This window comes from Sphaerodactylus townsendi, linkage group LG01 (assembly GCF_021028975.2).
Source record: "Sphaerodactylus townsendi isolate TG3544 linkage group LG01, MPM_Stown_v2.3, whole genome shotgun sequence".
NCBI classification, from domain to species: domain Eukaryota; kingdom Metazoa; phylum Chordata; class Lepidosauria; order Squamata; family Sphaerodactylidae; genus Sphaerodactylus; species Sphaerodactylus townsendi.
Genome location: NC_059425.1, coordinates 110,770,171 through 110,794,764, shown reverse-complemented (window position 1 = coordinate 110,794,764; position 24,594 = coordinate 110,770,171). Strand labels below are relative to the sequence as shown.

At 43.2% G+C, this 24,594-nt stretch overlaps 1 protein-coding gene and 1 pseudogene across 3 annotated transcripts in view; one reads left to right on the top strand and one right to left on the bottom strand.

The window, feature by feature from the left end:
* Positions 1-24,594, top strand: part of TMEM200A (transmembrane protein 200A) — a 72,762-nt gene that overhangs the window by 37,287 nt on the left and 10,881 nt on the right. For all 3 annotated transcript variants that reach the window (XM_048490809.1, XM_048490818.1, XM_048490801.1), the window contains one exon: positions 22,494-22,580. The gene's annotated coding sequence lies outside the window, so the exon portion shown is untranslated. The remainder of the gene's footprint in view (positions 1-22,493; positions 22,581-24,594) is intronic.
* LOC125437671 lies at positions 7,536-9,659 on the bottom strand (annotated as a pseudogene).

Genomic DNA, 24,594 nt, shown 5'->3' with positions numbered 1-24,594 from the left:
TTATTCACATAACACATATAATTTACTGGCACATGATTGAGTAATTACTACCAGATTAGATTACTTTTCTGTGGTTTAGGACCTCAAAGTGGCTTTCAATGCTCTTGGAGCTGGGAGGACCTGCAGCAGCAGCAGGGTGAACTGGGAGAGAAGGTTCTGGGCTTGCTTCCTTGCAGTACTAAAAAAGATTTCCCCCGCTTCTCTTTAGCTTATGACTCAGCTCATTCCTTCACAGAGGGAGGCAGAAGCTGAATGAGTCAGCTGCCCCATACAAAATGGGAGTTCCATAGAGTTTCCCGGACCTGTAGTGGAGTCCTAATGAGAATAGTCCCCTGTTGACTTCAATATCAACTTTGTCTTGAATTGCATTGAAAGATGCCCAGAACCACTGATCGCACTGAGTCCAGTGACACGGGAGGGGAAGGGGATGGAATTCACAAAATCTCCTGGACCCAACTGGCTGGTTGCTGGATCCAAGCCAAGCTTGCTGATGTAAGTAAGAGCTCAGCTGCCTTCTGGCTGGTGGCATGGCAGCTGCTGTCGGAAGAATGGTTGCCTTTTCCCACCACTTCCCAGCCCTGGGCCCTTGTGATGGTGCTGCTCAAGCCATTGCCATATGGACTGAGGTGGAGTAAAATGGAGGAGGAGCTGAGCTCTTCTTGGAAGAAGGGTGGAAACAAATGTGATGGAATGTTTAAAGCAACCATAGCTAGGTTGCTCAAGTTAAAATGAAATATAAACTTGTTCAAGGTTAACTAATGTGAGGGTCTTGTGTTTTATGCAGGCAAGGGGGATAGTGTGAAATCAGGCGTACTGGGGGAAGGGAATGGCGCCCAGAAACAACACCTGCTCTGGGCGCCCCCCATCCCTGCTGACAGGGAGGCCATCTCTCAAGCAGGAGCCAGCCTGTAGCCGTTGCTCAACAGCAGGCGGCTCAGGCAGGCGCCACAACCATAGTCGGCCTCCCTGTAAGTGGGGAATCTGGGGAGTGCAGGAGCCGGCATCAGGTTCCTGCATGAGCTGCTAACTGCTTCCTGGCCTGACCAGGCCCGGCAGCAGGCAGCTCAGGTAGGTAGCTCAGCCAGGTACCAAAGCCTGCCTCCCTGTTAGTGGGTAGTGCAGGAGCTGGCCTGTGCCTGTGGCGCCCACCTGAGCAGCATGGAGGGAGCTACCGGGTGCCCGCCAGGACCCAGCTGGCACCTGGCACCGTCCCCCCACATGATCAAATGGCATGCACCCAGGGACATGAGATACCCCATGTTCCCATTACTGGTATGCCACTGTGTGAAAGTCCTTTGCAAGGACAAGAGATAAGCCCCTTTATATCCTCTTGTGAATGAGAAAACCTTTCTAGGTTTTCTAGGAAGGGAGGTAAGGATTTTATACCTCATGTGAAGGGAAGAGAATAACTCAGGGTGAAAATATGTGAGGAAGTAATACATGTTCTCCAAGCATTAGTAAATTGCTGTTTTCTGTTCCCCTGGAGTTATATGCTCTTTTACTTCACACCAAATCAGCTCTAGGCATTTGTGACTTAAGGCAGTTATAACTTCTGTAGCAAATGCAAACATCCCATTAGAGTGTACTTCTTTTTCTATGATTCAGCTCCAAGGCAATAAAAATAATAATCAGGGGTCATAGCTTTTTTCAAAAGACACAAAAAATCCATAGACAATCTTTGTTTTTTCCATAATTTGCTGGAAGCAGATAGTGGCATCTTTGGAAGAACAAAGCAAGATCCTTCTAGTGGAAATTACTGACCTAGTAATTGATGAATAGTCAGTAAGAATTGATTTGAGCATGTCCAGTGATTTTTTAAAATTAAACTAGCATACCCTGCCTTGCGTTGCTGTGGCTCAGATTAGATGGGGGGTCACAGGGCAGCTTCCTCACTCCGGGCCTCCACTGGCACTTTCCTCCGGCACAGGGCGGCTGGCTGTCTTCACCATCTCCCTTACCTCAAGGAAAGCAGGGGCGTTGAGAGGGACAGGGTGTGGGCACATGACCTGTTAGATTTTTCACACACCCCCTCAGCTGCAGTCAGCTCTGGTCCGGGTCTGGGCCCAATTGGCTGGCCCTGCACGTTTCCTGACGGCGGCTGTCTCGCCTCCTCTCGCAGCCCCCGCGCTTGCGTGTTCCTCCAGCGGCAGTCGCCTGGCCTTGTCCACCGCTTGTTGTAATGCACACATACGGGCCGGCGTGAGGAACAGGCCGGGGGACACAGGAACATTCAGTTCTTTCTCCCCCCCCCCTCCACCTCCAGCGAGCTCGGGGCCAGGACTGGGTCCCATCGGCTGGGCCTCCGCTTCTGCTGATGGCGCGCGGCGTGGTTCCTCCTTGCGGCCAGCCTCTCGTGCCTTCCTCCGGCGGGGGCCGTTTGGCTTTGTTCAACGTCTCCTTCATGTCACACAGACGGGCTGGCGGGAGTTGTAGCGCATGTGCACCGAGGCGCACCCCCGTTTTTGTAGTTTTACGTGGCTCTGGTGTGTTCCCTGAGCCTTTTCAGGGGCGGAAAACATACTCAGCTGGCTGAGCAGCATTTCCTGAAAATTTCAGGGCGTTTGCTCCAGCGGTTCGTGAGTTAGACCGTGAGGAACAAACGCACTGTTATCTTTTTATATCTATAGATGGCTAGCCCATGCTGGGAAAGTGCAGTAAATAAGGGATTCTGTCACTTCCTGATTGCTTGGAGATAAATTCTAGCTACCTGTTGTAACCAGCGGTCTTGTTCATGACAACTAGGACAACAAGAGAAGGTTGCTGATTTTCAAACTGTACTCATGAGCTCCCCAGATGCTGCTGGGAAAAGATAATGGAGCAGGTGATCCAGTGAGATCTTACATAAGAGTGGTTGCCTGTTATTGCTTCTTTGCTCCATCTCTCTACAGAATCCTTTCTTTTTTAGATTCCCCATAATTGCCATCTCAGATCTCCAAAACAGTATGTGTTCCAAAAACTAATTTTCTCCCAAATACTTTCCCCCCCTTCTAGGTGTACCTTCCCAAAAATTCATCCTTCCATATCCTCACAATCCCTTCTGATTCACCCATAACCAATAGGGGTAGTTTTTGTCTCATTCAAACATGCCAACTGTGTTTCCCCTTTGGTGTGCACTGTTCCTATGCACATTAACGGCTTTTCCAACTCCACTTTCAGCATAGAGGCAAAAGAAGGGGGGTGGGGGAGCATGATGCTTTTCAAATGGGCAGCTTGTGTCCAAAGAGCAGCTGCTTGCCCTGCTGAGCTCACTTTCTTTTCTGTTCAGACCTATTCTATGATGCATGGAAGAACAGCACAGGCACTGACCCAGTGCTGAGTGTCAACCATAAAAGGAAGCAGGAAACAAATTCCTGTACCAACATCTTGAGACCTAACACCTATTATATTCTACAACAGAAAGATATGGTTTTATTATTCACTTTGGTAACCTACAAGTATTGCGCATTGTTGAACGTCTGGTTTCCAGCATCTTTTCCCCTTTGACAGGAAGAAAATCTGGTTTGGTTCTAAAGGACCAGTGTTAGTGTTTGCTTAATAGCATTTTATTAGCAAGTGATTAATGGACAGGGACAACAAACGGTAGCCCTCTGATGGACAGATTGCTGTCTCTATGAAGTGGAAAATCTGCAGACAGAATAATGACTTGGACTGGTGTCTGGTTGTTGTTTTGCATCTCTTTTCTAGCAAAAATTGCCTGTCCATATGAGTGCCTGCAGCTAACTAGAAACTGTCTATTTTAATAAAGTATTGTGCAAGACTGGCATTCCAGAAAAATAAAAGCCAAGGGAACTATTAGAGCCAGGTTGTGAGGAGGCTAGGTTTAGTGATCCAGTGAGATCTCTTCAGGTGGCAGAACTTTCCAGGTCAGGTGTTGCAGAGCTCCGCGCCACCTGCCCAGCTCTTTCTTTACCCTCCCCACATTATAAGTGTCAGGACCTGCACCAGTTCCTAAAGCCATTTTATGCCCCTCCCACAACTGGATTGGGCTGTAAGTGCTCCCTACTTCTGTTCTTATCTAGACATTTTTTTAAAAAATCAATATGATGGGTTCTCCTCAAAGTTTTCTTATTCAGCTCCTGTGCCAAAGGTGTGGGCATGTAGCTTAATGTGGATATTCTTCTTCCCACACAACAGCCTGTTCACACCTAGCAGATTTGCACAGGACAACCTGTTTATGTCTGGAAACTGTTCACAGTGAAGAGGGCTAAATATTGGCAAACATTCCATCCATATTGCACAGGAATTTCCACCCTTGGCAAATAGTTTCACACCATACACTGAGGTGGGTTTTTTCCCTTCACTCTTACTTTGGCAAATGTAAAAAAAAAAAATTAGCATCCTTAAGAAGGCTAAGGACCTGATTTACTACTATACATGGGAAGGAAGGCAACCTGGTATAGCCCAGTCTCATCATATCTTTGAAGCTAAACAGGGTAAGAACTTAGAATAATAGTGTCATGGAATCATAGAGTTGGAAGGGGCCATGCAGATCATGTAGTCTAACCTCCTGTTCAATGTAGGATCAGCCTAAAGCATCCCAGACAAGTGTTTGCCCAACTGCTTGAAGAGTGCCATAAGGGAGAGCTCACCATTTCTCTGGGAAGCCAATTCGACTGCTGGAAAACTTTTACTGTAAAAGAAAAAAATCTTATTATCCAGATGGTACCTTTGTGTTTGTAATTTAAGACTATTATTGTGAGTCCTCTGCTGTCCACAGAAACAGCTTCCTGCTCTCCTCTGAGTGTCAGCCCTCTAAAGAAAACTGCAGTGGAAGGCAATGGCAAACTACCTTACCTCAATCATTTGCCCTGAAAACCCCTTGCTGAGGTCAGCATAAGTTGGCTAAGATCTGACGGCGCTTTACACACATGATCGTTGTAAATATTTCTACAACATCAGTAAATCAATAGTATTTTTCAAACACATGAGCATTTTAAATATATTTTAAAGGGCACCTGTTGTATTCAACTGGATTCATTTTAAAATTTGAATACTATATAATAGCTTTAACAATTATTTTGGAACCATTCGTATACCAGTTCTGCTTTATTTGGGGCTTATCCTTTAACAGTTTAGAAAATTCAGTTGCTTTCTGAAGGGAACAGACTGTTGGGGACACATTACATCAGTATTCCAGTGTCGACAGTGGCTTATATTGCTTTCTGGTCTTAATGCAAAGTGATGGTAATGATTTATAAAGCCTTATAAATCTTTGTGACAGAAAGGTGTGCGCCCGGGGACATGGGTGACCCCATGACCCTGTAGGCCATACGCCTCTGGTCTTAGCAGTGCAAATCCAAAAACACAGATATATATATACAAAAAATGGCATTGGAAGCCTAAAAGTAAAAAGTGCAACACCAGTTCACAATGGTATTGTACCTGTTGTTCAGAGGCTTAGTAGCTTGGAGTAGGGCAACATGTCAGTTTGAATCAGAATCAGGTACATAAGTGACCTACTCGCAACTAAGATTTGGATGCATAAGTCAACCACTAGAGGACTTGCCCATTTATATTTGTCCCATAAATTCTATGAGACGATAACACTTGCAGCACACAGCAACAAATCTGAAATATCTGTATATGTTCAGGTCAGTTTCTCCCTGAAATCAGCCACTAACAGATGGTTGGGAACCAGAACTGTCATTAGCAGATAGCTTAGGAATCCCACTTGCTTTCTGTACAAGGCAAGATAACAAGAGTAGCCAAAATGCATAAAACAAGGCATGTCTGCTACTGAAATTTCTCCTCCAGAAGCACTATTTTGATACCATTCCATTTAGCTTCTGGTCCCCCAAGAATATCTTCCAACTGTGGAAACACAACTTGCTAGCAGTTTTCTCTTCTGGGAACTGGAAACACACACACACACATATACACTACCTACTAATGGTTAAAGATGGACTATGCAAAGCTTACAGCAGAATGTAAGATCAAAAGGCCAAGATTCTAGAACCAAGGAAGATCTCTTAACACAACATGATATACACTGGGAAACTTCGTTAGCTATAGAAATTGGTGAGCTCCTTCTTCCAGAGTGGGAATGTTTGCAGGTCAAGAATCTCTAGAGAATCAAAGCCCAGGCAAGAGAAGCCAGCTGGATTCCGCACCCCAGTGCACTTAAGACATCTTTCACAGGTTGTACCAAGAAACCTTCCTGCTTTAGCCTAGAACTGGGAGAGCATGAAAAAGAATGGTGTCAAAATAACATAAAGACCTTGCCCCACAGATGACGAAGGTTAGCTTAACTATACTGTTGTCATGACTGCGGGGAGGGGTGGAGAGAGCAGAAGTGCCTGTGGTGGGTCAGATACTCTGTAAATGATCTATGTCCTTCAGTTGTGAAGTTTTTCCTTAGTGTTTCTTGGCTGAGGTAAAATGTAATGGAACAGAGCTGATGAAATCAGCCATTGAAAACAGAACCAAATTATAGACACACTTTTTTTTGGTGAAGACTGTGTGAAGCCCTACAAGGTCAAAAATATTTCCAAGGCATCTGCAAGGCTGAGAATCTGTGATGTTGAGATTATTTCACCACTCATTACAGGCCCAGTACCATGGAAGAAAATAGAATTATGCAAAATTATTCTTAAACAGGGAGGGGGGAAAGCAACAAGAAGGAAACTTTTTAGTAGGATAACATTTTTATTTTCAGAACTGGACTTGAGGTAGTTGGGATTTTCCCATTCAAGAGTAACCAATATTTCTGCAGCAAAATTAAATGTAAGAGGTTATAAGAGCACAAACCACCATAAGATTTCCAGATGTTAAGATAACATGCTGATTAGCTGCAGTGCAATTGTAAGTTTCATGAAACTTTGGGTGAGCTAGTCTTCTCTAAACCACTTCTTTAGAAACACTCCCTGTCATCATGTGAGACATTTACTAAGTTCACAGAAAAAATGGTGTCAAGTCTGTCCAAATCAGCATGTACCACGCTACAGAGAAGAAAGGCGAACCAGTCCCTCTTGCTAATTAGCATCTCCTCCAAGGATATACTTCTTCCTTCCCTGTTCGTCTTGGTGCTACCAAAAGCTGCTACCACCATCTTCCCCTGGTTTTGGAATTTGTGAAATAATCCATTCTCCCATATTAGGGGAAAACACTGTCAGCAGTTTAAGTTCAGGATTAACTTCCCCTGTTCCTTCTTAAAGTTTCCCAAGTTGTACATATCTAAGCACTTAAGATTCCTTGTCAGTTTTTTTCAAAAGACACCAGGACCAAATAATATAGACTGCAGGTGGCATTGAGATCAACAGAACTGGCAGATTTCTTTACAGATTTGCCAAGCTGCTGCTAATCAATTAAAGGATGTTCCAATAAACTCTGACCTTCGCTCTGACCAGTAACCACCAAACTGCATGAAGCTTTTGCCAGCCCATAGGGATTTATGACTGCCCTGCCAAAAGGGCAATCGAGAGTCATTTTTTAAAAAAAAGATTGAAGTAGGTTTGAATATCTAAAAGGTTGTTCGTTTTTAAAGGGATGTTCTAGCATTCTTAAACAATAGTACCTATGAAATAATATATTTTTAATTAACTGACACTCAGGATCAATGTGTTTGCTGCCACCTGTAAAGCAAGCTCTGAGGAAGAAAACTCTGAAAATAGGTCGAGAACTACTGACCTGCTTGCACATTAGTGTCAGTTCAAATGTAGGAACAATGGTAGAGTCATAGACAGTCTTATTTCCAGTTTCCAAGTTGAGGTGGACAGTTCAGCTTCATAAGCTGCAGAGCTTGGTGGAAGATAGTTCACAATATCCTCTTGGTGAGTTTCTCAGGGACTAGGGCCTTGGAACAGTGCAGCTTGGGCTGCTTTGATTTCGGCAGGCATCTATCCAGCATTCTAACTACACCGTGACACATCTCTTCCTCAAAAACCATCTCATTAAAGTTGGGTCTTGGCACAGCATAATCCCACTCGTCTCAGTTAAAGCTGCATACTGAAAGCTTTGCTCTATCAGCTCAGAGATACAGACAGTTTTTGTTGTTTAAGGTGCTAATCCTGAAGATCACAGTTCTCACCCTTGCCAGCCTGCATACTTTTTCTGGTTTACTGTTAAAGTTTCTAAGTTAAAAGCAGAAACTTGAAGTAGTTTTACTTCTAGAAACACACCAACTTTATTAAATAACTGCATTTTAGAAGACACAAACTCCTTTCTCTCTTACCATGACCACCTCTTTCCCTCCAAAACTCTCAATTGCAACGTAACTATTTTTCATATGCAGGAAGGATAGAATTAATCTTTTGCAAAAACTGGTGTTAAAAGATCCTTCGAACATAATAAGATTGTTCTCTGATGATCGTTGCAAAAATTCTGCAGCTGCACACATTAACATCTATCTGTTATACTCCTGATGATGGCAAGTGTTTCATAAGAGACCATTTGGTTCTTTATTTGATTTGCTATTATTTTCCCATGAGAGCAGATGTTTCAGACAGAATGTATATGACCTGTAATAAGGAAGTGGATTTCCTGCCAAATGGTTTGCAGATGTTCTATATTTGAATTTATCCTTTAATTCTGTCACTTTGATAATGATAAACAGCAAAGACTGTGAAAAGGGTTTTCCTTTTTGCATTATTGATAAACTGTTGTGAAATATGTAAGGCGATTAATGCATTGGTTATGATGTCTTAATCACTGACACAAATACATGACAAACATTTTTTGCCATAAGGGAAAAACTATATAAATCAGCTGATACTTAAAAATGGTGAAATATCCTACAATTGTTGAAAAAAGATCTGTAATTGCTATATTAAAAGAGATATGTTACTCCAGTGACTGATAGTTAATGAATACAAGGCAGGGCTAGAGTCTCTCTTTCTTATACAACAAAATGCTATATAATAATACATGCCTTATATGGCTTTCTTAAAATTCCTTGTCCCTGAGCCACAGATTCTTTAACCATGATTAGATCTCTCTTGTGCACATGAAGATTTGTTCAAACAGTAATCTTCACCGGGTAGTCTAATTTGTGTGTTTAAATTTTAATATATCACTTTTTCTATCAGCTCTAAGCAGTTTTCATAAATTGTTTGTAGGGAGGCATACTGTAAAATGTGTCCTCGCCATTTTTACAGATTCCAAAATACAATCAAAACACAAAAAAATCCAGAACATAATAACATTTACTAAGGTCAAAAATGGCTGCAGTCCTAAGAACATGGTCCCAGGAGAAATAATCACCAAATAAATTTTGAAATAGACATGGATAGGTTTGCTGTCTAAAATATTCAAGTACCCTTTTAAATTATTTTGCCAATTATCTTTGATGAAATGCCCACAGAAATAACACTTTACACACTTCCATTGGCAGGCCATTCCACAGGACTGGTGGTGCTGCAGCTGAAGGAAGCTCTTTTTCAGGCTAAAACTGTCCCAGCTTCTAATGGACTTGGAACATTTATGGTGTACAGCCTGTCATGAACAGAGGGCAGTGGCGTATCTACCTATGAACAAGGGGTACCCCTTGTCCCCGGGTGCCACTCTTCTGGTCACGTGGAAGGGCGTAAAATCAGCCCCCACATGACCAGGAAGTCCTGCTGGCACATTGTTTTCACACACCCTTGACCCTGCCGATATGTCATCCACATGGGTGAGGTCAGGGGCACTCGACTGCAAGGCAGCATGACTTTCTGCTGCCTCATTGTCTCTGAGCACCCCTGACTCCGCCCATGTCGCCATGGACATGGGCAAGGTCTAGGGTGCCCGGGGCTCCACTCCTCCCCCCTCCTCCTGCCAGCTGGACTCCCAGCTGGCAGCCTGCAGTCCTTTCTGACTTCCTCTCCGGGCAGGCCAGAAGAGACTGTAGTCCCCGGCCTCAGAGACCTGCTTTTATAAGCATTGAGGCTGGGGGGGGGGTGACTTGGGGAGCAGGAAGTCCTGCTCCTCAAGCCCCACCCCTTCCTGCTCCCCAAGCCCCACCCCCGGCCTCAGTGCTTATAAAAGCAGGTCTCTGAGGCCAGGGACTGCAGTCTCTTCTGGTCTGCCCAGAGGGGAGATCAGAAGAGACTGCTGGCTGCCAGCTGCCATCTCCAGAAATCTTTTTGGTGGCACAAGAAGGCAGAAAAACTACCCCCCCCCTCCAAAAGCTCTCTATAGGATTTAATGGACTTATATCACTGAAAAAGTTACTGTAAGTCCAAGCCCTAGACAGTAGCATAACTGGCCACAAATCCTGGGTGGTTGGCTCCATCCATCTTGCATGCCCTGTTGAGCTGACAGGGCCAGAGGTGGGCAGGAGTGCTGACACAGTGCTCAGCGCTGCAACTGGACATTTCGAGGGCCATGGCATTGCCTGCTGGCTTGTTCGCCCCTCCGCTAGGGTAAGTGGCCTGGGGAGGTCAAATCCACCAGTACGAGCCTGCGCCACCTCCACTAGTGTATTTGCCCTCCCATTCTGGTTTGAGCCATAAGTGTACTGATTTGCTGTTGAGTTCTCTGGTCTAGCCACTGAAGTGACTGTGCTGAGAGAGGAGCATAATAAGGAAGAGATCCATATAGCACAGGGGCTTGGGTGACTCAAAGCCATTCATATTGCTGGAAATTATGGGCATTACCTCCAGGACTTGTGCCATCACTGACTGGACCTTCTCAGCACCCAGCTGGTGGTGGCACAGTTGGAAAAAGAGGCATAACTTGCTAGAAGCAGCACATTACTTTGAACCATCAATGTCCCGAGAGTGTACTGAATGATACATTCAAGATGAGGTTAACAGAGTAGATTCCAGAGTACTGGTGGAAATAAAAATAATGTATTATTTATGCATAGATTATAGAAGAAAAAGCTAAGGCAGAGGAATTTAAACATACTAGTAATACATGAGTATAAAATCTGATCTTCACACAATCCAGCCCTCTCACAGCCCCTCCCCCGTATATGTCCCATTTTAGAGCTCTTGAATTATTCATGTGTATTTGATTCTTCAAGCTTGTGTAAAATTTCAGGAGGGAAAGTCTTTGTCAGCCATAAGCTATAGCAGTCAAGTTCCTCACTTAACAAGCCTCAATTGTTTCTATGCCATTAAGCCAGAAAAGATAGAGAAGAACACCCTAAAAGCCAAGCATATGTTTGACATATATTTGTAAGCATTATCTTGCTCTCCCCTTTTTATCTAGAAAACAGCTTCTGGGGGAGAGATTGGAATTAGACAAATAATAGGGAATTTAACCTTTCTCCATTTTCTTCCATTTTCAAATGTGGCATTCGGACCACACTGGACAAAAGCTTTTTGGAAGCGGGGTGAGTTGGACAAAAAAAAGAGCAGTCATGGAAAAGATTAAACACTTTCCCCCCAATCATCTCAGCTCCTGGTTATCCATACTTTTCCTGCCTAAAATGGACCATCACTGTAATAGAAAAACATCAATTCCAGCAGCACCTTACAGACCAACAAAATTTTCTAGGATATAAAATTCTAGGATATAAAATTTTCTAGGATATAAAATAAGATATGGGGGAAGCCATCAGTGGCAGTGTGACTGCACTATCACATCTCTCTCAGAATCACTGGAAACTCAAAATCACTGAGGTTTTAATGATTCCTAGAGAGGACTGACATCACTTTTGGGTTTTACCTGAAAGTGTTGTCATTGTCAATCCAAGGGTTTTACCTGAAAGTGTTGTCACACTGTCAATCCAAATCCCACCCACGTACCCACCCTCAGCACTTATGAGCAGTGATGGGATACAGGAGTCAGGGTCAGTGGTGGGATTCAGCAGGTTCAGTTGTTAAAATGGTGCTTGTAAACAATCAATTGTTACATTATTTGAATTCCCACCACCAGAACCGGTTGTTAAATTATTTGAATCTCAACACTGGTCAGGGTTATAATCATGTTATTTATGTTCCAGAATTGTGTTTTTTTGCCAGACGTTTGACTTGGAATAGATTCATATTTTAGTCAAGGACAATGCCCCTATGCAGATATTGATCTCTTTTGTTTTGGAAATTTAAGCTTTAGGTCTGATTTAATGGCTTTCATCATGAGATTGTTTCTACTTCACAGTGGTGTCTTAAGTTCTCTTTCCAAAACAGCAGAACATTTTACTTTATTCATTATCTTTTTATGATGAGGAGCTACAGCCAGAAGAAATAGTGGCATGGTGTGACTGACTTAAATAAAATCTGTTGTGCAGCCAAATCCCATGTATGTCTACTTGGAAGATCCCCCTGAGTTAAATGGCATTTACTGGCAAGGGAATATGCCTATGATTACACCTCCATTTAAAATCTAATCTAGAAGTGAGGGATCTAGTCACTTGTTTCAAAACAACTGGCGTTATCCCAGTTCAGTCAAAGGTGCACAGAACAGCCTTGGGCAAGCAACTACCTCTTGGGTTTGGTTGCCAAGCTGCCAAATTGAAATAGTGACATTCATCTTGCCTTGAAAACCTACATGGCTTCACCAAGTCAGTAGAAATATGATGGCACTTTTCACTGCCTCTGTACACATGATTTTGAATAATGTCAGATTTTCCTGCCTTTGAGTTATATTTTCTAGACAGGATTGGAATCATAGCCAAATGTTATTGTCTTCAGACACTTAACAGCAAAGTATGTCATGCTGGAGCAATGCAAGTGCATGGCCTGTCTTGCAGCAGCAGCAGCAGCTGTCTTGCCCAGCCCAGGAGACTGAGTTGTAAAGCTGTAAATGTAATATTTGTCACATTTAAGATATAAAAATGTAGGATCCCCACAGCTGTTCACTCCATCCAGAACTTCACATGTCCACAGTGAGCACCCAGAGCCCCATGTACTGTACAAAAATATGAGATGCTTCAGATGTACAGCTTAACCAAAGAAGACAGGACACAGAGGAGAGGGCAGGGTTTGTGGAAGGAAGGTTTGAGAGCAGATGTAGGATAAGAGAGAATTAAATACGGGTTGGTTTTTTTCCCATCAAATCTGGCCCCATATTGTTTCAGTTTATCCCCTAATTTTTGTGCCTTCAGTTTTTGCTTCTTTTTTGCTTTTTTCCAAGTTCTTTTTGTTTTTTCCTCCAATTTCTTTTGACTCCATTCAGACCCTGATCTAATCTCTGGAAGTGGATTTTTATTTACCTCTCCGCCTCCCACCTATACCAATATAAGGTTGCTATTTCTTTGTCCTGCCTAGTTCCACTTTTTGATGGCTGGATAGTTATCATTATCAAACCACTCTCATTCCTCTTTCCCCACCCTGAAGAAGAATGACCTTGCTTTTTTGTTGAGAAAATTGACATATTGATATACTATTGCAATAACAGTTTTAGCAGGTCATCCAAATTCCCAGGTTTAATTTTTTAAAAAATAATTATTGAACTTCCTTCCTTTGTGAACTTTCTTCCCTTTCTCATATCTCTGCAAGCAAAGGGCCTAGAAACTTACTTTTTAAAATGTAGCCGGAAATTCACAGAACTTGCTAAACCTATCATTACTACTGCAGACTGATACAGCAACATTTCTGTGCTGAATTTTTTTTAAAAAAATATATAGCCACGGTGTCAATATAAGCTTGCACAAAAACTAAAAAAAGGGATAGGGGTGCTATGATGCCATCGATGACAGCAGCACCCTTTTCTGAAAATCCTGATTATTTGAAGCATGTGCAAAAGAAAATAAACTGACTGACAAAAATGCACAGAGGGCAACCGAAAGAACCTGGCCCAAACTAACTCCAGTGTTATGGATTGACTGTCAAGGAAATCAAAAGTAAGGTGAGCATGTAGAAGTCCTAGAAGTTGGCAGCATCAAACAGAAACAGGAGAGGAGAGAGTTGAGATGTGTAACATTTTTTTCCTGAGGGGTATACAAGAGTTAGAGAAGTTTAGAAGAGATACACATGGGGTTGCCAGCACTGGGTTTGGAAATACCTGGAGATCCTGGGGGTGGAGCCCGAGGAAGGTGGGATTTGGAGAGGGGAGGGACTTCACTGCGGTATAGCGCCACAGAGTCCACCTTCCAAAGTGGCCATTTTCTTCAGGTGAACTGATCCCTATTGCATGGAGATCGTTGTAATAGTGGGAGATCTCCAGCCTCCACTTTGAGTTTGTCAAGCCTACATATGACACAGTTGCTAAAATACACCTGAGGACAGGGATATTATTGTAGACTGCAACTTGTTTTGAGAGTAAAATGCACTCTTTACTGGTTTTGAGAGTAAAATGCACATATTTGGGAGTAAAATATTGAATGAACAAAAGAATGGAAGAGGCTATTCACCTGGAGCGTTGTTCTGGAGGACTCACTTCGAAAAAGGATGTAAACAGATCCAAGAGGATATGGAGGAAGCTGACATGGATGATCAAAGGTCTGGGGATCAAACCCTATGAGGAAAGTCTGAGGAACTTGAAAATGCTTAGTCTGAAAAATAAGACGTTTATGGGAGACATGGTTTCTCTCTTTTAAGTATTTGAAAGGCTGTCACTTAGAGGAGGGCAGGGAACTGGTGCTATTGGAATATAATAGTTGCATCCTTCCAGTCTGTTGTAGAAGCACATGGCACATTGTTGCCCCATTAGTTCCATGTCAAGGCCAAACAAGGTTTATTTTTCATTTTTTTTAATAAATAAAATGTCTAGCATTAGCACAATGCTCACTCAAGGCCAAAGTGGACGTGTTCAAGATTACAAATCTCTGTAGAAGGCAAATATTAAAACCTCATGTATTAAATATAAATAAAACTTCATATATTAAATATTAAAATCCCTTTGAAGTTTTAATAAAAATGTGGGTCAGGAAAAAGCTGGGCTTGATCACTGAAATTCTGCAAAGTTGAAAGGTTAAATCCTCTCTTCCCTCCTGAGATTTAATCAAGGCTGTACTTGCTTGTGATCTGCCTTTTACAGATGAATAAAGAGCTGTGGTCTTCATCAGTGGTTTCCTGTACTCTGAAACTTCATTTTCCAGTAAGCAACATTTGCAGCCCTTGTTTTGCTGGCAATACATAAGGTGACCAGCCGTCCCGGTTTTGGCAGGACACTCATGCTTTTCCGCAATGTGTCCCGCGTCTTGCGGGGTGTTAAAATTGTCCCGATTAGGCAATGCACCTCCTGCACTGCCGCACTGCCTTCTGGAGCGCTTCCCTGTTTCCCGTCCTGTCACAGGGCGGGAAACAGGGAAGCGCCCCAGAAAGCAGTGCGGCAGCGCGGGAGCGTGCACGCGGCCGCAGGAGCGCATTGCCTTTTGCGGCGCTCCCCGGTTTCCCGCCCTGTGACAGGGCGGGAAACAGGGAAGCGCCCCAGAAGGCAGTGCAGCAGCGCAGGAGAGCGCCAGGGAGCGCTGCAAAAGGCAGTGCGCTCCTGCAGCCGTGTGTGCCTCCTGCGCTGCCGCACTGCCTTCTGGGGTGCTTCCCTGTTTCCCTGTTTCCTAACAGGGAAGCGCCTCAAAAGGCAGTGTGCTCGCGCGCGCCCCGCGTTACAGGAGTAAAAATCTGGTCACCTTAGCAATACACCACATGAAGACTGACGACCCTAGCTCTCTCCCTTCCCAGCAGTGGTGTAATGGTTAAGAGCATGTGCATTCTAATCTGGAGGAACTGGGTTTGATTCCCAGCTCTGCCGCCTGAGCTGTGGAGGCTTATCTGGGGAATTCAGATTAACCTGTGCACTCCCACACACGCCAGCTGGGTGACCTTGAGCTAGTCACAGCTTTTCGGAGCTCTCTCAGTCCCACCCACCTCACAGGGTGTTTGTTGGGAGGGGAGAAGGGCAAGGAGATTGTAAGCCCCTTTTGAGTCTCCTACAGGAAAGAAAGGAGTGATATAAATCCCAACTCTTCTTCTTCTTCCCTAATTCGGGGTGGGGGTGGGGGGCTGGTCCTCTCACTGTTAGTCCACTCTCAATAAAATGCTGGTCAGAATTTTTAAGCAGTTGAACTGGGACTGCTTTAAAATACAATTTGCTTTTTATCTAACATAGTGGGAAAGAACATTATGCACAAAAAAAGTGGACTGGATGTAGGTGGGACTGGGCAGCACAGATTTGGACCGTTGCAATCATTCTCTGCCAGCCTAAGCTACCTGAAAAGATTGTTATGAGGATAAAATGGAGGGGTGCATGATATAAGTGTTGAGGCTCTCTACTTTTCTGCCTCTCTCTCCAGACTGAAAATAGTCTGCTGCAGCAGTATGGATCTGCTGGCCACAGTGGAAAACATTTTCACAATTGGTATGTTGGTGAATGTTTTTGTGGGCGAGTCTGAAGTTTGGAACAGCTATTAATTTTCATGCAGCTTAGTTACGAAGCAACTATATTCATACTCTCCAAAGTTTGCCTCTGCCTATCTATGTCAGATGTGTATTTCGGCAGATAAGTATGTAGCTCAAGAAAGACATACTGATGGTGTCTGTTCTATGAAATATAAATGTTTCAGATGAAAGACAGAATTCCCAAATAATATTCTATTACTCTTTTCTGTTTATAGTAAAGGTGAACTTCCGAGATACAACTGTGCTCATAAAAACACTGATGTATATGTGGAATTTGTTGCATCTGGTGTTATGAAATGATTCCTTTTAGGGGCTAGGGAGGACATTTCTTTCATTCCTTTCATTGTTTTCTGAGGGTGTCTGCATCTTCTCTGTTCTGAATAATTCAGTGTTGAGTTTATAGACAGGCTTCTACATTACAAGAAAACAAATAACTAGTTTTTCTTCCACCCCCACCCCCCTTTTGCTGTTGCCATACATCTTGGACGTAGAGAATTTTTTAAAAAACAGTTTAGAGACAGAAGTGAGAAAATATTAGGAGGGGAAGATCCACAAATTAAAACTGGAGGAGTGCAAGAATTATGACACAATTCAGAATTTTTAAGCAGTTGAACTAGAGCTGCTTTAAAGCACAGTTTGCTTTTTATCAAATATAGTGGGGAAGTACAATTTGCTTTTTATCAAATATAGTTGCTAGGGAACTCATCAAGATTACAGCTAAGCTGTATGATGGTTCTTTCCTTAAAGATCTATAAAACATCTGGACTATTGATAAGCATTAACATTTAAAATGGAATGGCTCAGATCCTCATTCCCTTTGGCAGGGCTTGTTATTCCATGAATCTTTTATAGGGAGTTATTCAGCAGAATTTACCTGGTGGGAGCCATCATGTATGGTTCTCAGCACTTAAACATTTGTTGAGTGTAATATGTGCCATGGGCAACAAACTGAAACCACCAGCAAGACCATTTCTTTTTCTGTCTGTATAAGACCCACTACAAGGTTAGGATCTACAGTGATACCATAGTTATTATTTTATTTATTTATTTATTTATTTATTTATTTATTAGATTTTTATACCGCCCTATCCCCGAGGGGCTCTGGGCGGTGTACAACAATAAACATAATAAAATGGCAAAATCTTTAAAAGCTGCGATAAAACAGTAAAAGCTAAATCTTATAAATACAATACAATAAAATACAATAAAAATATAATACAATATTACTTCCCAATCATCACATGGTAGTCTAAGTGTGGATGCCAAATGAGAAACATTTTTGAAACTTGTTTGCTTGCACAGTTTGGGAGCACTATGGTTTGTCATTATGTTGAAATCCCAGCTTGAAATATCATTCTGCCTTTTTTAAGGACAATTTCTGAGGTAAGATTAGAAAAAAACAAGCAAACATAGTGCTCCAGTAAGATGGCAAACTGGGCTTGTTGCTGAGCATGTACACATGCCACACACACACACACACCCCATACGCAGGCACAGTAAAGGAACTTTGTTTGAAACTGGCTCCAACTGCTTGTATTAATACAGGTAAGCAGGATAACCAGACTTAGCTTTTCTACCACTAACCAGTGATCCTAAGCTAAGGCTAGATTCAAGTAGTGTTACAGCTAAGGATCACTGAAACCACACAAACATTGTCTTCTCAGTGCCATTCAGATATGTGAAAGATACACTCTGAAGCTGATAGGTGTGTGCACTGAACAGGATTCTTAGGGATGGATACAAAGTAAATTTGCACTTTCTGCTGATTCCATGTTCCTGTTGGAAACACACACACACACCCTCTTTTTTGTGACATTCCTCTGTGCCCCAGGAGCAGCATTTCATAAGACATAAATGGGCTGTGCGGGGAGGGGAAGAGGCAGGAGATTTCCATTATTCCACTGAAAAATTTAGCCTGGAACCAACCCATACAGCATTTACTTGCTAGAGAACAAGCACCAACTGTAGCTTTCTTTGTCAAATGTGCACTCAGTGGTGTATCCTTGTTTTGTTGCGCTACAATGTGAGATAAATGTGTGGGTTCAGTTCAGTGAAAAAGGCAAAACGTTCTAAAGGTGAAGGAGTAGGGGAGAGAAAAGTAATCGGTGGGGGAAGTACATTACTTCCTTTCAGTGTACCATTCCTCACCAAATAGTTTCTCTAAAGACGCCGCCTTTCTTAATAATTAATGTATAGCCTTTCAAGAAAATTACAAGACACAACAAGAGGATAATGAATGACAGCTCATGGAATACAGTGCAGACTGCTCCATTTCCTTGCACACCCATTAGTAGCAGGTGATAGCAAAGCGAATACCCCACTTTTATGTAGGGTTGCCAGGTATCTCCTGGCCACCAGCAGGGGATTTGGCCCCATCCTGTTTCCTGTCTGTAGTGCTGTGTCTGTGCAGCAGCCGCCACCAGGATTGCTTTAAGCAGCCATCATATGTACTTCCTTGGCTTCCCTGAAAATGATTTTTAATTAATTCAACCATGCAAATCTGTGCTGCTTGTGTTTTACAGGGTTAGTTTTATTTATAAATTAGCAGTGTAGCCAATTGAATAAATAAATACAGTGGGCTTTGCAGAGGTGTATGGGGGGGAAATTGTGCCTGGAGACAAGTGTTCTCTGAGCCCTGCATGGGGCAGGACTCAGGGGTGGAGCCCCAACCCCCTTCCCTCCCCGCAGCCCAGCTTCTGTCCTCCCCAGAGACTGGGGAGAGCAGAAGCCACTGCCAGCCTCTGGGGCCACGCCACCTGAACACTTCCCTCCTGGGGTGGGGCAACATACCAAGCACTGCCCCCAGCCTCTGAGCTTTTAAAAGCACATCTCCGTAGGCTGGCAGTGGCTTCCGCTCTCCGCAGTCTCTGACATGTGCTAGTAGGGATTATTGCTATACTTAATTTGGCAATACAGCAATCTGACATTTAAAGGCAAAGAGAAACCCCTAATATAGAACAATTAGGTCTGAGTCAACTAGCACCTCAGAGACCAACAAGAGTTTCAGTGGACAAGGTTTTGCAAATCTACGCTCCCTTCAAAAGTTTATACTGTGAAACTCTTGTTTGTCTCCAAGGTGCTACTCGACTCAAATCTAACTGCTCTACTGTAGACCAACACGGCTATCCTCTGAAACTACCCTAATAAAGGGTAGTTAATTGGCAGACAAATAGGGAGTCTATTATCTGGTTGCCAAGGTGTGTTGTAGTTGACCTAGTTCTTTTTATTCTTTCACAATAATATTGGTATCTGTATTACCAAGAAGGCTAATAATATAGATTGTGTGTCTTCTGACATTGTTGTTCCTGATTAGAAAGAGCTATTGTTATTCCACTTCATGTCACTGTGCTGCCATTCTGTCTGCCTCTCCACTTCTTCTCTGCTCGTTTGCTGTGAATATAGTACTTGAGTTTTTAAGTGCATTGTAACTTTCCATTTTTAAAGCAAGATTAAAGGATTTCTCTAATAGCAATTGCCTTCTGAGCAAAAAATATAGTTGTAGCTTCAGCAACAGCCACCCTACCCTACCCCCACCACCAAACCTTTCCTTTTCAACACTTCTTATGTAAGAAGGCAAAGTCTTATTTTCTTACCAATCTGATTGGCCTATAAAGACTAAAAGGGAATTTTTAGCCAAGGGAATTGATCTTTTGTAACACTGAATTTTTTTTGTTGATTCCTAGAGGCAAAAACAGTGAAAACAGATTGCAATGTGAAAATCAGGATAGAGAAACCAAAGATTATATCCCAAAATAGAAACAAGAGTCACTGTATAAACAGCTTAGGATAGTCCACCGCCTAGCTTGGACTTCTTACAAAATGGGTTTCCTCTGTTTTTGTCTGTTTGCCCTGCACAGATAAACTGCTAGATAGTAAAACCTGCATTTTACAGACTCTGAAATCTGATTTTAGCTGCAGGCAGGATTGAAGAGAGAGATTCCTTTGGACTTTTCCACATGGGTTTTTTCCCCCACTGGTTCTGGCACCATAATTCTTCTTTTTATCTTCTGATTTCTGTATGCATTTTGTGCCTTTGTTTGTTTTGTTTTCTCCCAGGGTTTTTCTGGCTCTTTTGAGATCATGTTTGCCCAGATATTTTTCTGGAACTGATTTTCAGTCATTTCTTTCCTAGTATGTAATATTTCTATCTGTTTTCTTTGTCTTACCGACTCCATCCACCCCCAGCCCACTTTTCAATGACCCAGCCATCCCCAGACAATGGTTTCAATTTAAAAAAACCTTAAAATATCGATATAGCACTGTAGTGTTGTAACAATAGTTTAAGCAGGTTCTCTGAATTCCTAGCTTTCATTTTTAATAAAGTCTGTACTCCCTTCCATCATGGAGAGATGCCTTTTTCCTTACATGTCTGCAAGTGAAGGAGCCAGTGGCGTATTTGCTTAGGGGACATGGGGTACCCCATGTCCCCGGGTGCCCCCTAGAGGAGGGCACAAAAATTTCAGGTTCGTTTGTATATTTTTGTATGTTTTAGTGTTTTTCAGTTTTCAGCCTGCAGGGGGCGCAAGTTTTAGGCTAGCAGCAACACAATTTCAGGGATTTTTCATGAGACTCTCCTGATGATACCACCCAGGTTTGGTGAGGTTTGGTTCAGGGAGTCCAAAATTATGGACTCCCAAAAGGGGTGCCCCATCCCCCATTGTTTCCAATGGGAGCTAATAGGAGATGGGGGCTACACTTTTGAGGGTCCATAACTTTGGACTCCCTGAACCAAACTTCATCAAACCTGGAGAGTCTCCCAAAAATCCCTGAAATTTTGGTGCTGCTAGCTTAACAATTGCACCCCTGATAGGAGGCACACTCCAAATTTCCACAGATCCTCCTTTTAAATCCACACCCTTCAGCATGGACTTAAAGGGAGAATGTGAGGTCCCCAGTTTATACATTGAAAGTGATGCTGTTTCAGGGTAGGGAAGAATCCACCCCAAAACAGCATCACTTTCAATGTTGTTTTAACTGGGGACCCCAGATTCTCTCTTTAAGGTGGATTTAAAAGAAGAATCTGGACTCCCTAGTTTAAACGCCATTGAAAGTGATGCTGTTTGGGGATGGATTCCACTGGAGGTGTTTAGTGAGAGATGACGCTGACATTTGTTTGGTAAATGTTTTGCTGGGGGTGATTTGTGAGAGATTTACAATTGGCCATGCTGGCAGGGGCTGATAGGAATTGTATTCCATAACATCTGGAGTGCCAAAGGTTTGCCACCACTGGCCTACCTCATAGGGTTGGTGTGAGGACAAAATTAGGAAAGAGAGTTGGTGGGGAGAGAGCCATGTACGTTTTGCTGGGGGTGGGAGGTGTTTTGTGAGCAGGTGCAAAAAAATCATTGTTTGGCCGTGGTGGGGGAGGGTGGCCGCCCATAAGGGGGGGGGGCTCAGGTTTTGTCCCCAGGCTCCGGTTTGCCTACATACGGCTATGGAAGGAACCAAGAGCTTAATTTTTAAGAAAGAAGAAAGCTGGGAGTTCAGAGAACCTGCTTAAACTGTCTTTACAATACTACAACATTGTATTGATAATTTAGGACCATTTACAAAAATAAAATAAAGACATTGCTGTGATGCCACTGATAATTTCACCAATGACAACAGCACCCTCCCTTGAAAATCTTTTGTTTAAGCCATGTGGGGAACAAAATAAACTGACTCCACAATTGTAAAAGTACACAGGAAGGACAGACGTGTGGAAAAACTGTTCCCAAACTGATTCCAATGCTTGTGGAACGATTTCCAAGAAAATAAGGAGTAACTCCATTGTGCAGAAAAGGTCTTTTAAACAGAATATTTTAATAGCTGATATGTGGGCATAGATACAGCAAGCGTGACAGAGGAACATTTTAGAAGGCAGAAGAGGAACCACAACATTTTTTCGGTTTCAGAGACATGAACATGCAATGGAATTTAATTTGCCAACAGAGAAGTCACTCTTTTCCTGGAAGTCACATTCTGATTCTGTCTTCCAATTCACAGTGTACAAGAGCCTAGTTTTGCTCACCTGGGACCAAATTAGACAAAACATTTGAAATCCATTGTCACAACAATTCTGTAATTATCTACTGCACAGAACCCAAAATTGAATTTTGGGCATGGTGCTGAGCAAGCGTGTTTGTGCACGTGTGTGTGTGCACGTGTGTGTGCGCGTGCATGCAACCCAATGTGAACAAACATCTTGGTACTTCTGCTCTGTTTGCTCTGATACAAACACTGTTTGCTCTGATACAAGAAACATATGTTACAGTTCACTGCCCATTCTAACTGCCATTTTCTTCTTTATAGTTCATACTCACAAGACAATGGAAGTGTGGTCAACAGATGGCCCTTGCAAGAATTAACCTTGAGCATCAGCAAAGATATTTAGACAAGGTCAGTAATCTCAAATCTCATTTGAAATTGTCATTCTACCCACATGTCCTGGAATTCTAGCATGAAGTAGTCTGGGACAGAGTGAGGGATTCCCATGACTCCCAGAAGTGATGGAACTATAAAGCAGTATGATTTGGAGAGTGCGTGCAGACCATGATTTGCGCTGGCATCCCCTGGCAAAATTCAGTCTCCCCATAATGAGAATTGATGTCCTGCCCATTTTCAAAACTACTACTGTTAAACTATTTGTTATTTAGTATATGCCAGTCATGAACTTACCTACATGCGAGATGAATGGGATGGGCTCATGAGTCAGAGCTTGGATTTCTTCCTCAATATCAGCTTTCCAAGGGTGGCAAAGGTTATCTTCCCTGTTATCTGTTATCTTCCCATAGAAGTGAACAATGCACATTCACCTTTATGTTGAAAGAGTAAGGGGCTGGAATTGCCAAGACTGCAGATGCTGAGGCTAAATTAACCCATACATTAGCTTACTGTTTGTCATCCTTCTCCTCCAGCTGTTATCATACAACTGAACACTTAATGGCAACTACATAATAGCATGTACTTGTTGGCTGAGATGTTTTCAAAGATGCAAAAATGTACTGGTAGGCAAGATAGAAATTCCTGTTTCCAGACCCAACACCTGCAAAGAACTGCATCATTCCTCAAAACAGGAAACTTTGACTGCTGACTACTTTCAGGATGGCAGGTTTCTTTTACAGTTATGAACACCAATAGATATGGTGTGCAAACAGTAGAGCACAACAGGAACCACTGTATCAAGGCTGCTTATACACGTATACAAGATAACAGTGTGTTTTAATCAATAAAGATGAAGTGAAAATAGTGATCAAAAATTCAGAACACAATAGCATATATATATTTAGACAAAGCACAATAGCAGCTGTGTCTCTATATCAGCAACAAGCTGTCAACTAAGAATATACTACACCTCAAAGTCCACTTATTATAAATTCTGAAATGGGTGGGGATATATGTCCCAAACAGTTCACAAGCAATATCCAGTCCTCCAGTGGCATACAATCAGGGATGAAGCTTCCACAGGAACATATGAGGTCATATGTCCCTGGGCGCCCACCACAAGGGGGGGCAGAAAATCAGCCCCCACACTTCTGGCTGGCCTAGGTTTCCTTTCAGCAGACTTGCTGCAGATGCCGGGCTCAATGGTGTGGCGGCAGCCTGGTGGGCACTGGCTGGCCTGGGCGAGCATCCAGTGGCAAGGTAGCGGACTTGCTGGACACGCCTCAGGGGGCCCGGGCCAGGCATCGGTGGCCATGACTGTCTCAATGGCCTCTTCATGCTGTGCCAGCGCTGCAGCCAGGGCCAGGCTCAATGGCGAAGCAGCAGCCTGGCAGGCGCTGGCTGGCCTGGCCAAGCTTGTGTGCCACAGCACCATCAAGCCTGGCCCCAGCCACAATGTATGATGATTTTATGTATGGTTTTATGTTGTACACCGCCCAGAGCCCTTCGGGGATGGGGCGGTATATTAAGTTAAACAAACAAACAAATAAATAAATATACTACTACTACTACTACTACTACTACTACTACTACTACTACTACTAATAATAATAATAATAATAATAATAATAATAATGCTGGCACAGCACAAAGAGGCTACCAAAGCAGGCTCCTGCCTTGCCTCCTGGCTTGGTGCTGGCTGCTGCTGCTGCCACACACACACCCCCCCCATCAGAGGCTGTGCTTGCTCACAGCCTGCAATAGAGATCGGGGGGGGGGGCAACAGCAGGCTCCTGGCAGGCTCCCGGCCTGGCCTGGCTGCTGCTGCCCCCCACCTATATTGGAGGCAACAAGCAGACTCTGTTGGAGGCCTCAGTCCGACAACTGCGGATCTTCGAGGCATGTTCATGCATACGTTTGCAAACCACCCTGTCATTCCAATATATAAATGTTTACATTTGCAAACAATCAAGTATATACATTGTTTGGTTGCGCACAAAGAAAAATGCCTCAACTGCCATTTAATGGG